Raw genomic sequence first — 18936 nt, 5'->3', positions numbered from 1 at the left:
TGTGCATGGCTATATATTAGGTTTAATGATCATGCTTTCCACCTAAAAAATAATCAATACAATTTTTAACCTAATACTCCCTCCATTTCGGCACTTATATAAAATGGAAAGTCCATTTTATATTTGTCATTTGTCAATTGTCACATGTTACTAGTCATGTGAAATTGTCATGTATTTTTAACATATTAAAAATCAACGTATTAATAAAAATACATCATGTACAAAATCGACTTAGTAATTCACAATTACTTGTATCAAAACGGGTTATCAATTATAAATCACAACGTCTTGTATTTATAATAAATTATTCATTCAGTTCCAATTGTTTCGTAAACAATAATTTTATCTAAGTAATAAAACAATTTGATTACTTAGACCATATCTTATTTAATCGAATTACAATAATATGAGTCAATAATACTTACAAAATTGTCCGTCAATTTTAAGCAATTTAATTAACCCGTATCGACATACGATCAATTAAATAATCAATTAAGAGTGTTACCCTTTAGGTATGACCTAAGGGGATCAACTGATCACCACCATCGCACGACAGTAATGTCAAACTCTAGTCAGCCAATCATTACCGATATGTGTGGACCAGTTGACTGTAAAATATTACATCCCACATGTATTCTTAAATGAGATTTAAACATGTGATCATCATGATCGACAGTTGTGATCGCATTATTGTTGGAGGATACATGTTCCAACAATCTCCCACTTGTCCTCGACAAGTGTGCGCACCAATTCTCTTGTCCAATTACTATCTCCCGCTCAATGCAAGGTGTCTTTCGGGTCGTACTTGCAAGTGATCATATCGAGAGTGGTTTCCTCGATCTGGAGAATAACTGATTGTCCGGAATTATCCACCATGGATACCTTCCGAGCGTGGCCACGCATTTCCAGTTCATTACTCCTCGAGTGGCCCTGTGATATTGTTATAACCCTGACAAGGGGTGGACAATTCCTATCGCACTTATTCCCTTCGACTACCCACAGCCATCATAACCCAAAATATGCCCATTTAACCCCATTTACGAAGGTCGTAGTAATATAAATCAAAGTTAATCTGAAACTGTGCCACCTTAGGCGAACAGTCTTTAGTCAAAAGAATCGACTCATTAGAATACTATAGTTGCTCTCGCCACGACCAGGCTATATAAATTTGCCAGAACTCTATAAGCGGTCATAAGGCCCGACAAAGTGTTTCTAACAGTCTACCTATGTGATCGACTAGTCATCTCATATGACTCTATGGCATTTGAACTTGCCATCAATCGCATCACACTCTAGTCACTTCGAGACGTCACCTCATGTAAGTGACTATGGGCGAATACAATGCTAATCCGTGTTGATTTTAACGGGGTTCAATTGTCTCTACAACCCGTTTGGATGTAACAAAGTGTAAGGTGAGTTAATAATAACTCAAACGATGAATGTCGACATCACATTTGGGTAGTCAATACCATATTACACCCTTGTGATGTATATCGTAAGTGTGTAAACACTAGTCGATTGCAATAGAAGTATAACATGTCATGTGTCCATGTGTTCATACTTCTTGTATTGTACTTTCCTTTATATTCATGTTATCTCTCATAGCATGAATCTTACCAAGTACACATCTAGGTTCCCAACCTAGGTTTAGGTTCTTTATCTTGAAAGAACTTTCTTGTTGTTTATCACATAACCAACAAATTGTGGTGGATAATATAACTTGCACTGGTAAAGTGTTCTACCAACTCACAATGCACTAGATATATGTTTTGTAGGGTCTTGCAACAATTGTCAAGATGATTAGCCTAGCACTTCTCATAAGTCCTAGCATATTAGAAAATGCTAGTTTGAGTAACTTCTTACTAAGTATCTTTCAAACTTCTTATTTTCTTTAAGCTTAATTAGCTTAGGATCTTCATAAATCCTTACGCGTTTTCGAACTTCAATATGTGCAACTTGTTGTCACATAACAGAGTGTTCTGTCAAACACTAGAATAGCTCATTAGTTCTCCTCGAGAATTCATGACGATTCTTCTATAGCTTACCAATGACTCATCATGCTCTTAAGCATATGATTCATTATTGAACATGTGCATGATTATTCTAATGGCGGAAACATTAGTCATTTTTAATCATGTGATGAACCATTCTTAGGTTCAATGAATGACCATGACTGCTTATGGTGATTCCATTTTCATCGATATGAATAACCTACGTTTTTCGTTGATTTGATGTGTATATCTCAATACTTATCCAACATTCTATGATGTGATTGGATTCATCATAGCCCATTTTCATCCAGAATTGAAAACTCAAACACTTCTTTGTGAAAGATAGTACTAGCTCGTCATTCTCAATGAGTAATGAGTTATAATTTTTACAAGATGATTGCTCCCACTAAATTCCATGTCTTCACATGATAAGTTCAAACTCCCACTTAATTCCACATGTTTCGCAATTGACTACTCAATCGAAACATTTCAAGAATTGAAATACATTTTGCTTTGCCAAGTCATTAAGATTAAAAGCATATATGTTTTCAACATATCCTTTCAAAATACTTATTTTGAAGAGATTTCAATCATAAACTTATGGAAAGAGATTTTATTTTCTAACTCATTCATTTTTATAATGATGCGTAGCAATGTCATTATTTAAAAGTGAAATCCCATTTAATGTATGTCCTTCTCAAAATACCCTTTTCGGAACGAGGTTTAACCATTTCATTTTCATAATGAGGTTAAGTAATGACACTGGCGTGGTTAACAATTAACTTAGCTTTTGTAGATATCGGCATATCTTCATTTGCAACTTTTAATCATAAATCTCATTTATATTCAAGGATGCAACTTTGTTTCGTTTAGGCTCTTAAGTAAATATCAATATTGAAACTCTTGGTCATATATTGTTCATAAACTAGCGAAATCTCTTGTTAAGACTTTTCTTTAGTCATTCTCTTTCAAAACTTTCTTTTGGTCTCCTCGTGTAGTTATCTTGAGAACATATTCTTTTGATTACTTTACTTGGTCTCTTTCGTCATGTAGATCTCATCTATTCGAGACCATATATCTCATCTATTTGTGTATACTATCTATTTAGGTATACAAATCATTCTTTCTTTCGTAGATCTTATTTACTCAAGCATACAAATTATTCTTTGTATTCTTTGTGTCTTCATTTTTCTCCCACTCTATCTTTAGAATAAATACACTAGATATTCAAAGATAGCTTATGAGACACAAATAATGATTTTGAAGTATAAGGAGGACTATCTCATAGATTGACTAATAGTTTTAGATTTGATGAGTGTACTTGGTAATTGACATTCCTTTAGGAGAGTTCATCAACTCAACACCACTTTATAATTGATCATACACAAGCTTTAAGCTTGTGGACATATAATGAATCCCATTAGTATAGTTGTCTATTGGATCACTTTAAGTAGATGATCATATGTTTCTATGTGCAAGCATATAAAGAAGAATTTTTAGAACAAAGAAATACGATAAAAGGGGTGACTTGGGTTGCAAACCAAGCCACCATAATCCAAAATACAACCATTGTTTAGAAAGGATCAACCATTTCCATGTCGAACACGGAAATCAAAATAGTTCTAAAAATAAGACAATAATAAAAAGCCAAGTTTCATTGGTAGCTACTCCTAGCTCCTTGATGATTTCTCAAGCTTTCTTTTCCTTTCCTTTGTCTTTGCTTGGAAGAGGCTCTATTTACAATAAAAAGGGGATACATTATCACAACTTTGTCTCAAAATACCATAGTTGAATTAGAAACATAAAAGAAAGGATAGTCATTTACCTACTGGAGTGATCTTTCCAGCTTTGATGTCACCAAGGTATTTGGAACGATTCCTTTTCCAATGTCCAACACCATTACAATAATGGCATTTATCAAGAGGACCCTTCGTGGTATTGGACGTGCTAGCTTCAAAAGTCTTAGCCTTGGTGGACATGGGAGCTTGCCTCTTTCCCTTTTTCCCATTCTTATTGAACTTCCCCTTGCTCTTAGTCCTTATATTAAGCACATCCTTAGGTGGGTTAACATTTAGCCCCATGTCTTTTTCGGCTTGCACAAGTAACTTGTGCAACTCTTCAAGAGACACGTCCTTGTCTTGCATGTTAAAATTCACTCGGAATTGAACATATGCTTTGACTTTGGATAAGGAGTGTAGAATCCTATCTACAATGAGCTCTTTGGGGATTTCAACCTTTTGAAGTTTCAATGTCTCGACTAGCTCCAACAATTTGAGCACGTGAGGGCTAACCTTTTGGCCCTCCTTAAAATCGAGATCAAAGAATTCTGAGGCCGCCTCATATTGGACGATCCTCGGAGCTTGCGAAAACATTGTCACAAGTTTGGATTAGATTTCATAAGCGGCACCTATTTTAAAGGCTCTCCTTTGGAGATCCGCCTCCATCGCAAAAATCAACACATTTTTCATAGCGGCGGACTCTTTGTGGTAAGTCTCATATGCTTCCCTAGTGGCGGCACTCGACCTAGCATTAGGTTCGGGTGGAGAGGCCTTGGTGAGGTAACGAAGCTTGTCATCACCTTGGGCGGTTAATTTGAGTTGAGCATCCCAATCGGAGAAATTTGACCCATTCTTTTCAAGTTTACAACGATCCATGAAGGATCGGAGCCATGAAACATTAGTGAGAGGTGCCGTGTTGGTGTTTGGTGCGGCCATTGTAATGAGAAATAAAAGTGGTCTACAAAACGAAAATAGAAGGAATAAAGCATTTGCCGTTTTCACAATAATAATAATATTCGTAAATTTTAATTTAAACAAGTTTTATTGCATTTATCTAGTGACCTCTACCCAACTTGATAAATGATTCCAAGACCCAAATTCATATTAACTTAGGCATCGGTAAAGCCGAATACAACCCTTATCAATATAACTCGGTGGATTAACGTTTTAATCGATTCTACTTTTAGAACTCTTTGTCGATAAATTTACATTAATATTTATCTTTAGCCCGAAACACATCCGGCAACCGTCGAGAATACTTTCGTTGAGTTCAACCCAAATTTCGAATAAATGTGTCCATGATCCAAATTTACATCAACTTGGGCATCGGTAAAGCCGAATACAACCCTCATCTTTATAAATTCGGTGGGTAGACATTTATCACCCACTTCCCCTACGTAGCATGGTTTGTACCCCGGTAAGGCCGAGTGCAATCCCTCATGAAATAGGTTTTCATGGTTTCTACTTTTTGGTAAGGCTAAGTCTCAATTGTTTATTTTAGCGAGAGGTCATGTCAATTTATTATCTATCACGTTTTAAGAAAACTAAAGTGGTGAACTATGATAATTGTGATTGACACGGTCGATAAACTCGATAAAATGATAATGCATGTTTTAGTTATAGCGATTTAGCGATGCATGCAACATATAAATAAAATGCAAAGCATAAATAAAATTCTAGTATGGCCTTCCTAAAATAGTAAATCTAATAAACTATTACAAATTCGGAAACCAACTCCTTTGGTCCCTTGAACTTCGGTCTTGGCATGCATTTCAAGGCAACATTTTCTTTGATGGATCGCATTCTCGAGTGGCACCGTCTTCAAGGAACTCCAAAATAAATAAATTACATAATAAATTACATAAACTCCTATTATACATTTGTAATTAAAATAAAATAAATCTATTTAAATTACAAAACGGTGATACGAGATCACAATAATTACAACCGAATCGATATTCCCATACATTTCGGGTAATACCAATTAAAACTAAGGCCATACTAAGTAAAATTACATGATTCAAAAATTACATAAAATTAAAATATGACAATCATAAATAAAATGCAGCATTATCATATGTATGAACATGCCCAATTTTATGCTAAATCGCCTTGAAGGAGCCAATATCGTATATTAATCGGTTTTTACGAATTTGCGTGATTTAACCTTTTAAAATCAAAATAATTACATAAAATCGTATTTATGTACAAGTTAATTACCCTAACCATCTTAGGACTCAAAATTAGTCTCCACTAACATTTGACAATAATTAACCTAGATTTCTTAATATTGTTTATAAATGGATCTAAAAAACAAAATTATTCCATAAACTTCAAATTAAATCATAAAAATTTCAAATAATTTCAAAATTTGAAATTTAAACTCATGAACATTCTGGAAAAATACCATGACACTCATATTCAAAATCTTAGGTTAAAATTTTCGAAAATTTATCGAGAAAAAAATGTTGCGGTTTATCGATTTTAACAATTATTACCATAAAAATATGAGAAAAATTATTTTTATCAACTTTTCACTTTTAGATCTGAAATATATGATAAAATGCAACATGTGACGTTTTTCTTTAGTCATGAAGTATGTTTTAGCATTTTTACTAATTAAAGTCACTATTTATGTGATTTTTCATCAAAAATTCATAAATCATCCATAAAGACTTCATTATAGCCAAATATTTTACACACATCTTGTAAAATTGCATGTGATAACATACTAAATTTACATGAACATATTCGAAATATAACTCATATTAACCTATTTTCCCATTTAAATACGATTTTAACTTGAAAAATCCATATTTCGAGCATAACAACTCATTTTGTTATGAAAATTTACAGGCCATCAGTAGATAATATATGTGAAAACATATCCCAAAACCAATAAGAAAAATCGAAGTTTAGCTATTTTTAGTCCAAAAATGATATGTTTAACATAAAAATCACATTTTAATGCCATTATTATATACAATGAACAATAAAATCCATAAATAAATCAAAATATCCTAAATACATTTTAGGACCAGAAACATAAACATGCAAATAAATTTCGTGATATTTCATAATAAACACAAATTTATAAGTTTTGTTTGTTAATCTTATAACTCGGAAAAACAATAACCGATTTGCATGCAAACAACCTAAGGCTCTGATACCACTTGTTAGAAATTCATATTCTCATTTATTAGCATATTCATATATGTGACATTTAATTTAATCATAAAATTAAATATAGATCTTATGCATGCAAACATAAATAGAAATAAAGAAGAAATCGTCTTTCTTACTATGAGAGTTTCGGATTAAAGGGCACAAGTAAGATCTCCTTCTTACTTGTTCTTGAGCTTTCCTTACAAATGGTAGAACAAGGATTCAAAGATAGAATCTCTCCCAAAGATGAATACCCAAGATAACCTCTTAATAGATTAATATTACTTGATCTAGAATAATAATAATCTTACTAAAAAATTGACCCAAAATATTTATTTTGGTCTCTTGTCAATTCGGCCAAGAGGAAGGAAATATGTGAGTATTTTTATCTCTAAACTTCTCTAAGTTTTGGTTGTGTAAAAGAATGAATAATACACTATTCAATTACTTAGTGTATGTAATAATATAAATTGTAAAAACCCTTAGCTTTTTCAATAGGAAAAACCGGGTATGGGGGGTGTGGTAAGGGCCAATGCATGACCAAGATAGTCTTCACAAAAGCAACTAGGTGTGCATGGCTATATATTAGGTTTAATGATCATGCTTTCCACTTAAAAAATAATCAACACAATTTTTAACCTAATACTCCCTCTATTTCGGCACTTATATAAAATGGAAAGTCCATTTTATATTTGTCATTTGTCAATTGTCACATGTTACTAGTCATGTGAAATTGTCATGTATTTTTAACATATTAAAAATCAACGTATTGATAAAAATACGTCATGTACAAAATCGACTTAGTAATTCACAATTACTTGTATCAAAACGGTTAATTGATTATAAATCACAACGTCTTGTATTTATAATAAATTATTCATTCAGTTCCAATTGTTTTGTAAACAATAATTTTATCTAAGTAATAAAACAATTTGATTACTTAAACCATATCTTATTTAATCGAATTACAATAAGTTGCGTCAATAATACTCACAAAATTGTCTATCAATTTTAAGCAATTTAATTAACCCGTATCGACATACGATCAATTAAATAATCAATTAAGAGTGTTACCCTTTAGGTATGACCTAAGGGGATCAACTGATCACCACCGTCGTACAACAGTAATGTCAAACTCTAGTCAGCCAATCATTACCGATATGTGTGGACCAGTTGACTGTAAAATATTACATCCCATATGTATTCTTAAAATGAGATTTAAACATGTGATCATCATGATCGATAGTTGTGATCGCATTATTATCGGAGGACACATATTCCAACACTAAGTAGTGCCGGCCGAATCCTCACGCAACCCCAGCATGCTCCCAACTTAGCTAACTCAAGTACCTGCTATTTAATCTGCTCCCTAATTAACCGGAAATATTAACTGGTTCACCATAGGACGCCATCAATTAAAGCAGGCATCAATTTTATTTTTGACAGGACAGAAAACAACTCAACCAAAAGGTCGAGTAGGATAAATAAACAACAGTTAATATGTAATGCAGTATGCCATGATATGCAGCTGAGCTCATCACAAGAAACTCCCGTTCATCCCGCCAATCCCTGGCCCGGGTTATTCACCATCCCAGTCGAAGTTGAGGTATTCAATCATCCCAGAGACAAGTCCTGCAGAATCAGCCTGGGGAAACCAATGCAAGTGCTATTCAATATGAATACAACAATAATAATAATAATAGTAAACCTCCTAGACATGAAGCTGGGGCACCTATCATACATATTATGCCAAGATACGCATAACACAATAATTATTCAACCGTACAAAAATCATCTAATGCTAATACAAGTATAACCTCATATGTCTCATAATATAACTTCCATAATTTAAAATGCAAACAGTTGATTAGTTATCCTACCTGGGTAGCAATACTCCAATAAATGCAATACAAGCAATTCAACTAAAAGTATTCTTCCACAAAACCGTCACATAACATATTAATAAATTTCAATTAGTAATTATTCTAATTTATGAATAATTAACCTAATTATAAAATAATTGAACTAATTATAATTTAATTATAATTTAATTATATCATTATGTAATTTAATAAGGTCAAACCCAACTCAAGCTACACATACCAACACTCCCAACAATACACGGTTTGAAACCGTGTTTACAAACCCCTTGAACCAACACCCATAACCCGTGTAAACTACACACCAACAACCCACCATACATGCCCAACCATGGTTCTAACCTCCTCTGCCTCATGCTCCACCGTGAGCCAGTACCACCAGCTATACAGCCACCCACCAAACACCTTCAACACCACCGCAAACAGCCGCCAACACCACGCCCTAGCAACGACACTAACAAATAACCCAACAACAACAACATACACAACCCGCCAAACCCACAACATAAACCACCAACTACCGCCACCACACTGCACCAGAAGCCACCACCGTGGTCTCCTCTAACCCACGGTGGACTCACTAGCAGCAGCCCAGGTCAGGTCAGGTCATGGTCTTAGTCGAGTTGGGCAAGGGTTTACATACCCTTTGTACAATTATGGGTCAAGCAATAACAACACAACAACCCTTCAAAAAATCCGGCAAATCACCACCCAAGCCACCACCTTCAACCATCTAACATCTCCCACAGCCGACGTCACACCACCCATAACCCAGCCGAGTCAGGTATGGTCAAAATAGCAGTGCAACAAGGTCCAAAAACCCGTGTACAACATGGTATAAACACGACCACAATAAGGTCAAACCACCACTTATAGTCGGTCAACGGTGGTCCCACGGCGAGTCTCATTCAGTCACGGTCAGTCAAAGTGGTCTACGGCAAGGTCACGATGCTAGTAGTCATAGGGTGGTTTGATATTGCAATTTAAATTAAATAATAAAGACAGATTAAATTGTGAGACGGTATCTTACCTTGAGGCGGTTAATTAAGATGAATCCCTTTTTCTCCCTTTTAGATCTCCCCCTCTCTTTATGTGAGCATTTTGTGTTTTTGATGTGAATAAAGAAGGCCATTGAATAGGATGAGTGTGGTATTTATAGTGGAAGGTAAGACAACTTAGGAAGTTACTAGGAAACTTACCAAATTATAATATGTGTATTATTATTATTATTATTATTATTATTATTATTATTATTATTATTATTATTAAATAATTATTGTATACTATGGTTCACACACCCCGTTTGCCATCCCGACTCATTTACTATTTTATTATTTATTTCCGTCTCACAACATAATTCTCAAATTTAATAAAATTTATAAAATACATTTAACATTTCCACCATTAGACTAACCACTAACCATGCCTTAACATACGCGGTATTACAAGGCTAATTCTCAAGGCGATGGTGTTGGTGGAAGTGAAAAACGTGTATGCTAGGGCTGGAAACGCCGAGAGGTTAGTCAATATGACCGAGGAGGCTAAGGAGAGGGCTGGAGATAAAAGGAAGGCCGAGAGGAGGAGCCCATCAAAAGAATTTCAATTACAATCAAGCTAAGTCACATTCGGGGGGACCCAATGAAGTTGGTTATGCAAGGTCAAGCGGACAAGGAGAAAGAGCCATGAGTGAAAGCGGAGGGTTGAGATGCTTCAATTGTGTTGGCATTGGCCATAAAGGAAATGAGTGTACAAGCGCCGGGCGGGGGTCCATTAGAAGATTTTGGGCAATGGAGCTCTTACCAAGCTCCTTCCTAAAGCAAGGTGGGAAACCGCAACTCCAGATCGTGGAGCAACCAAAGAAACCCAAACTCCAACTTCAATGGCGATTAGGGAAGAGGAAGCTTCAACCGAGGGGTGCCATCTCAAAGGTCGAGCTTCAATGGGAGCCAAGCTTCGGAGGCTAGATCAACTATTTCGGCAAGCACCGTGCAAAGGGCGGCCAAGACTAGTGGCAAGCTCTTTGCCATGGAGAAGAAAAGCGCCGAGGAGGATGCTTATGTTGTCTTCGGTACATTTCTTGTTAATTCTCATCCTTGTTTTATTATTTTTGACTCAGGGGCTACACATTCTATTGTGTGTTCAAAAGTGTATAAACAGATGTCGGTTTTGGTGCATGAAACAAACTTTCCCGTCAATCTCTTTGAATTTCCTTTGGAGGAGTTTGAAGTAATTTTGGGGATGGATTGGCTAAGTAAGCACAAGGCCTATATAGATTTCACCAAAAGAAAATAGCTTTGAAAGAACCCAATAGTGCTAGAGTGTCGTACAAAGGTTACTTGGTTCAACCCAAGGTGAAACTCATTACGGTGATGACTTTAAAGTCATATTTGTAGAAGGATTGTCCTATGCTTTTGTGGCATGTGTGGTACACTAGCATGGAGAGGCCACAAGCTCAAGATATACCGGTAGTGGGAGAATTTGCGGATGTATTCCCGGAGGAGTTACCCAGATTACCTCCACCAAGAAAAGTAGAATTTAGTGTAGACTTGAAACCGGGAGCGGGACCAATCTCTAAGGCTCCGTACCGGATGGGTCCAAAGGAGTTAAAAGAGTTGAAGAAGCAACTTTGTGAATTGGCAGATAAGGGGTACATTAGGCCTAATGTTTCACCGTGGGGAGAATCGGTTCTATTTGTGAAGAAGAAAGACGGTACTATGAGGTTGTGTATCGACTACCGAGAGTTGAATAACGTCACCATCAAGAACAAGTATCTGTTGCTAAGGATTGATGACCTATTTGATCAACTTAGTGGGGCCGGCGTGTTTTCTATTGATTGACTAGACATCGGGAAACCATCAATTGAAAATCAAGGATGTGGACATTCCAAAAAGCGCATTTTGGTCAAGGTATGGACATAATGAATTTGTGGTGATACCGTTTGGGTTGACAAATGCCCTGGCCGTTTTCATGGACCTCATGAATAGGTTATTTAGTCCATACTTGGACAAGTTTGTGGTAGTGTTAATAGATGACATCTTGGTCTACTCTAAGACCAAAGAAGAGCATGAAGAGCATTTGAGGATCGTGTTGAAAACCTTAAGGGACCATCAAATATATGCCAAGCTTAGTAAATGTGAATTTTGGTTCGAGAAGGTGGCTTTCTTAGGGCATGTGGTGTCAAAGGAGGGAGTGTCCGTGGATCCATGCAAGATAGAAGCCATGTTAAAGTGGGAGACACCAAAGAATGTTGCGGAAATGAGGAGTTTTCTTGGTCTAGCCGGCTACTAACAAAGATTTGTGAAAGATTTCTAGGCCATTGACATCATTGATGAGGAAATAAAACTATTTCAAGTGGGACGGGAGTTGTGAGACGACCTTCTTGACCCTAAAGGAACACCTAACCATGGCTCCGGTGTTAGCCTTGCCGAAAGGAAGTAAGAATTTTGAAGTTTATACCGATGCTTCATAGAATGGTTTGGGATGTGTGCTCATGCAATGTGGTAAAGTCATTGCTTATGCGTCGCGACAATTAAATCCATATGAGGAGAATTATCCAACACATGACCTAGAATTGGGAGAAGTTGTTTTTGCTTTGAAGATATGGAGGCATTACCTATATGGAGCAACCTTTAAGGTATTTTCTAAGGTATTTTCCGACCATAAAAGTTTGAAGTACATTTACACCCAAAAGGAGTTGAATATGAGGCAAAGAAGATGGATTGAACTCATTGGGGATTATGCCATGGAAATAGTATACCATGAAGGGAAGGCTAATGTAGAAGCCGATGCTTTGAGTAGGAAGAAGAAGATCTAGCTGCATGCAAACACTAATAAACAAAATAAGGAGAAAATAGTTCCAAGTATAGGAACACTCCTTTAAGTTGCACCCAAGATTACACCCAAAAATTAAAAATATTATTAACTAGATATATAATAGTAATGAATAAAATCCTTAATATTAATATTTTTTTTTTCTATTACAACTCTAGCAATAATGGATAAATAATATTGTTAGTTTTTGAGAGAAAGAGGTTGTTTTCATATGAGAAATTACCAAGTAAACTAGTGTATGCAAATGAGCAACAATTGCTCTATATTTATGAGCATCAGACGACACACCCCCACTTAGTGAGTCATTTTTGGTGCTTAAAATATTCTCATACAAAAAGGTAGTGGGTAGTGGAAAGCATTATGATTAAAGTATGTAGGACAAGTCACTATCACATGGTGTAGTGTGTGTGGAAAAGAACAATCATCATTGCCTTCCCACTATAATATTTTGGTCCACTTAAGCTTAAAATGGTCCATTTTAATATTTGATATTTGTCCCACAAATACCTTTAAATCATATGCTTAATTATATGATCATATAACAATTATATGATACAAAACAATAAGCAATATACACTTAACTTTTAAGTGATATCTTACCATCATATCAATATACAATGGGTCCTACAATGCCCAACTAAATTAATTTACAACTCCTTTGTAAAAATATTAACCAATTACCTCTACCTCAAAATATATACAAAACCTAGATTAATTTAACGAATTAACGTTTAATCATTAAATTAAATCTTATTTAATCATATTAAAATAACATATAAAATTTTATTAGTCAATCATCGTATAATTAAATAATAAACATGTTCCGGGTGTAATTCCAGAGCAGTTACTTGTTACCACCCGTGCTTGTAGAATGACGTCTTTGATTGAATCCTCCTTTCGGTCTCCTGAAACAATGAACAAACTGAGGGCTCGACTTTGTACCGAGCGAACTCACTCCGACGCTCAAGTCAGTGGACTTAAAGAGATAAGTTGTTGTTACTTGGCGAAGTATATTTTGTAGAGAGATGAGGAAGATATTACCAGATGAATAGTGATTCTTAGGTTAAATTGTGGATCCTTTCCTCAATGAGAGTTGAGGAGTATTTATAGACTTTCACCTTTTGTCACGTAGTGGCCAAGTGGCCAAGTGGCTAGCAGGTGGAAAGACTGTTTTACCCTTGGCCGAGGGACCCATAAGTAGCCGGCGGGCCCTGTTGACTCGCCGCCGAGGGGTCTTGGATATGAGTGCGCGGATATGTGCCTCGGCTGGCTAGTTGTCCTAGCCGAGGCACAAGAGACAGGCCGACAGGTTGCGTCGGTTAGGCTGTCTAAGTCGTTGACTTGCTGTGGATATCTTTGACCTTGCTCAATATGTTGACTCGGTCAGCGGGTGCAGAATATGCCCCATCAAAACATATGTTAACTCGAGTTCCAAACTCAACTTCAACGAACCCACACAAGTAAACATAGGTATATCAAATATATGTACATAAATATAAGGGACTAATCAACCTGTATCAAATACATTTGATCAGTTATTGATTTGGGTTTCATCCTATAGGTATGACCTCAAGGGATCAACTGATCACCACCGTCAAACGACAGTAACGTCAAACTCTAGTTAGCCAATCGTTACCGATAAATGTTGATCAGTTGACTTAATAATTAATCATACCTTATGTATTCTTATTTTGAGATTTAATATGTGATCGCACTATTGTTGAGGACACATACTCCAACAATCTCCCACTTGTCCGAGACAAGTTTACGTCACCAATTCTCTTGTCCTATTACTATCTCCCACTCAATGCAAGGTGTCTCGCAGGTCATACTTGCATGTGATCATATCTAGAGTGGTTTTCTCGATCTGGAGAGTAACTGTTTGACCAGAATTATCTGCCATACATACCTTCCGAACGTGGCCACGCATTTTCAGTTCACTACTCCTCGAGTGGCCTTGAGATTTTAGATAACCCTGACAAGGGGGTGGACAATTCCTATCGCACTATTCCCTTTGAATAGCCATAGCTCATCATGACCCAAAAGATGCCCATTTGACCCAGTTACGACAGTCGTAGAGCATAAATCAAAGCCAACTTAGGCGAACAGTCTCTAGTCAAAGAATCGACTCACAAGAATACTAAAGTAGCTCTCGCCACGACCAGGCTTTATAAAAATTACAAGAACTCTGTCATTGCCCGACAGAGTGTCCCATACAATCTGCATATGTGATAGACTAGTTATCTCTTATAACTCCATGGCATTTGAAATTTCCATCAATCGCATCACATTCTAGTCACTTGGAGACGTCACCTCATATAAGCAACTAGGGGCTAATACTATGTTAATCCAGTTCACTTAAATAGGGTTCAACATTGTCTCGACAACCTATTTGGAAAAACAAAGTATTAAAGAAAAGAGTTTTGTATAAAACTAAAACGACGAATGTATTATCACATATGTAAAATTGATAAAATATCAATTACTACATAATCTATAATTCATTTTAATCTTGTATATAGTTGATCGTCTCAATTCAATTGAAATGGCATGACTTATCATGCTAAGCCTATGAAAAGGCTTTGGTTAGTAAGTCTTAGCAACACTTTGCACTTTCCTAACCTTACTATATACTTTTTCCCTTTGTTATGTATAATCTTTATTATAAAACTTTTGAGTAGGTGTCTAGATCTAATCTCACCCTCCTTAAATAATATAGCCAATATGGTTCTCTAATCATCCTTATGTGTTTAGAATATGGTTTTTGTGTCACTCCTTGCACATAAATCCATCTCATTTCTAAATGCTTAGCTTCATATCTTTAGCACTTCCTGAGTACTAACTAATGAACTATATGGCTATATAGAGACTTCTCTCAAAGATTCGATTTGTAACATCTCGTCATACTCCAAGTATACGAGGTTTAAAAATGTTAATACATCTTAGCGTAATGAATTAATTCCGCAGCGGAAGCAAATGGATTCAATTTCTTCATGTTCAATACTTTTGAACTTGTCAGGATTCTTATTAACATAATAATATTAACTTTATGCTAATATCCATCGAACTGGATATGTTAGAGATATATTATTCTTCTCGTAAGTCTTTTATAACTTACAGTAATCAATATGTCATTCACATATAAGACTAATAATACCACCGTACTCCCACTAAACTTCATATATAAACAAAACTACTCGATAAATCAAGAAAATTTTATTATATGACTGAAACATACCATTCAACTCCTTGACTTCTACTTAAGATTTCTTCTTAAGTTCGTATCCTACCTTATGATAGTTGCGATTTACAAAACTCATGCAAGATGATTTTAAAATCCAACAGTCAAATATTATGAAATCCGAATTTTAACGAAGCGTTGCAATTGGTGTAAACCTATTACCACCAATCAACCAAGTCATGGAAACATCTTAATGTTTTATGTTCAGTTCGGATTTTTGCGGGCTTGAAACTAGATAAAGCATCTTAATAAGTTACAGGTTTGTTACTTTCAAAAATAACATGACTCATGTTCACTTAGGTTTTGAATCAATATTTACTGATTTTGACCAAGAAAGAACACTTTCCTACGTCTTATCTTCAGTTTGTGGGTCTTGAACATTTTCTCCCACTCTGTCTTTAAGAAATGATCTTTATTTCTTTAATAGACAGCATCACGAGCCACAACCCTTTGTTCTCGTGATTATGTACGAAGAGAGAGCACCTGCTTACTATCGAAACAATCTACAATTTAGGTACCATGCATAACCATATCTCATATGAAAAGTAGATGATTGCTTTAACCATGTTTTGTTTTAGTGGAAAAATTAAAATGCCAGACAAATTTTATAACAGAAACTACCTCCAACTATATTGTAAAGATTTAATCATATCGTAATGAAAGTGAACCTTTGATACCATATCACACTCTTTTTGGTGCAGATACAAGTCTTCACTTTATTGTTCTCATTTTAACAAAGTACTTATACTTTGGTTTTACAATCTCTAGGTTTTGATACTTTTAAACATTCATTGAACTTATTCAAATAATTTCTCTTCTTACCTCATTAAATGGATACCAAGTATTTACCTAGTTCGTTGGTAAAAGAGATGAAGAAGTAATAACCTTTTCTGATTGAAATTGTATTCGACCATACACTTCAAAGTGTAAAAGGGGCGAATATCTTGCTCTATTCATAATCTTTTTCAAGAAAAAGTCATGAATTATCTTGCTTTGAATACAACATTCGCACACACCAAAAGATTCCTAATCAAATGGTTTGGGAGACTACTCAAAACTAGTTTCTAAATGCGATTTTCAATCGAGAATTGAGAAATGATTGGGGTCACCAACTTGAGTCTTGTATATATGACATTTATTTCTAGTTTGAATAGAATTACCTTGATTTGTATGGTCTCACCATAAACTTAATCGTGGTATGTAAGGGCACAACGCTTGTTTTAATTGCATAATAGTGAAACTCCGTTGTTTTTATACAAAAACTTGAATTATATTCTTATTTAGAGTTAGTGTACATCATAACAATTATTGAGGTACATTTATAAATACAAAACTAAAATGAGTACACTAGCATTCATATGTTCATGGATTAAATGACAACTACCCTAGTTCCATTCTTGCAAATTTCTGAACTTATTCTTGCTAGTCGTCACACGATAATGCCAAATATTATGATGAAATTCACAAATTTTTATCAAATACTCATGATGTGGTAATTGGCAATAATGTAATGTCAATGTCATAGATATTCAAGAAGGAATATGTTGGAGTCACACGACCAACTTCCTTGATCATTACTTATTTGGGGTTTGTCTCAATATTAGTGTCTAACACTTTCTCTTTCGAGCCTAGTTCTATCCTTAACAATTAAGATAGGTACTTACTTCTTATTACTCCCACTGACTTCATGAATTTCTACTTGATGAAGACTTATATTCATTTAAATTCCTAGTTAATCCTTCACAAGGGTTAACTCTATTGTTGAATTTGGTTAATCAAAATTTCTAACAAATTAATTTACCAATTTAACATTGCCATGTTTTTAACAACTTAAGTGCTTGATGACAAGTGTTTAGGTTGAGCAATAAGATTGTTGAACCATAAATGTATAGAAGAATTCATCAAAACATATTTTGACTAATTATTATTTCTATTCATACTCTTCACAAGAGATAGGTATGTAAGGAATTCTAAGATATTAATCTCATATTTGCATAGGACGATTCCTATCGAGTTCTATAGAATAGAACGATTCCTATGGAGCTAGTGCATAACCTATGATACGGTTCATTTGAGGATTTAGAAAGAGATTCTATTTGTCGTTAGTAATAATGGTTTAACGGAGACTCGTGTTACAAACGAATTGATATCGTATATTAATAGGAGAAATGATAAAGAACAACATAAAACAACGAAATAGTATGAAAAGAAACATTCATCGTTAATATATGAAAACATTTTAGCATGTTTTAGCATTTTTATAATGACATCTACCCAATTATATAAATGATTACGAGATCCAAATTCATATTAACTCGGGCACGGGGAAACCGATACATCCCTCACTAATATAACTCGGTAGGTTAACTCTTTAACCGATTCTATAATTAGAACTCGCGGTCGATGAAATTACGTTAAGTTCATCTCTTGCCCCGGAACATAAGACTAGTCTTCATATCCCGTTGAGTCCAACCAAATTTCGCGTGTAATAACGTTTTATTACCCCACTTACCCACTGAAAAATAAAAGCACCCCGGGAAAACCGAACCTACCCCAAATGTCACGGGGATTCATGGGTCCTACTATTTGGTAAGGCCAATCTCAATTTTAACTTTAGGGAGAGGTCATGTCAATTTATTATCTATCCCGTTTAGTGAACTAAAGCGGTGAACTATCGATAATTGTAATTGACACGGTCGATGACTCGATAAGAAAAGATATGCATGTAAGGTTATGGCGATTTGGCAATGCATGCAACATATGAAGAGAAATGCAAAGCAAATAAAAAATTCCTAGTACGACCTTCCTTAAATAGAAAATCAAATAATCTATTACATATTCGGAAACTAACACCTTTGGTCCCTTGAATTTCATGCGTCACGCCTCCCAAGGAAACACTGTCTTGATTGGAACTCCTTTCCGAATGGCTCCGTTTTTAGGAAACTCCGGAATTACAAAAATAATAATAAAATACATAGCTATTCCTATTATACATTTGTAATAAATATTTAAATATATTAAATTATAAAACGGTGATGCGAGATCACAAT

The sequence above is a fragment of the Silene latifolia genome, chromosome Y (assembly GCF_048544455.1).
Source record: "Silene latifolia isolate original U9 population chromosome Y, ASM4854445v1, whole genome shotgun sequence".
Taxonomy (NCBI): Eukaryota; Viridiplantae; Streptophyta; class Magnoliopsida; order Caryophyllales; family Caryophyllaceae; genus Silene; species Silene latifolia.
The sequence above is the reverse complement of the archived record's forward strand: the minus strand, read 5'-3'. Positions refer to the sequence as shown.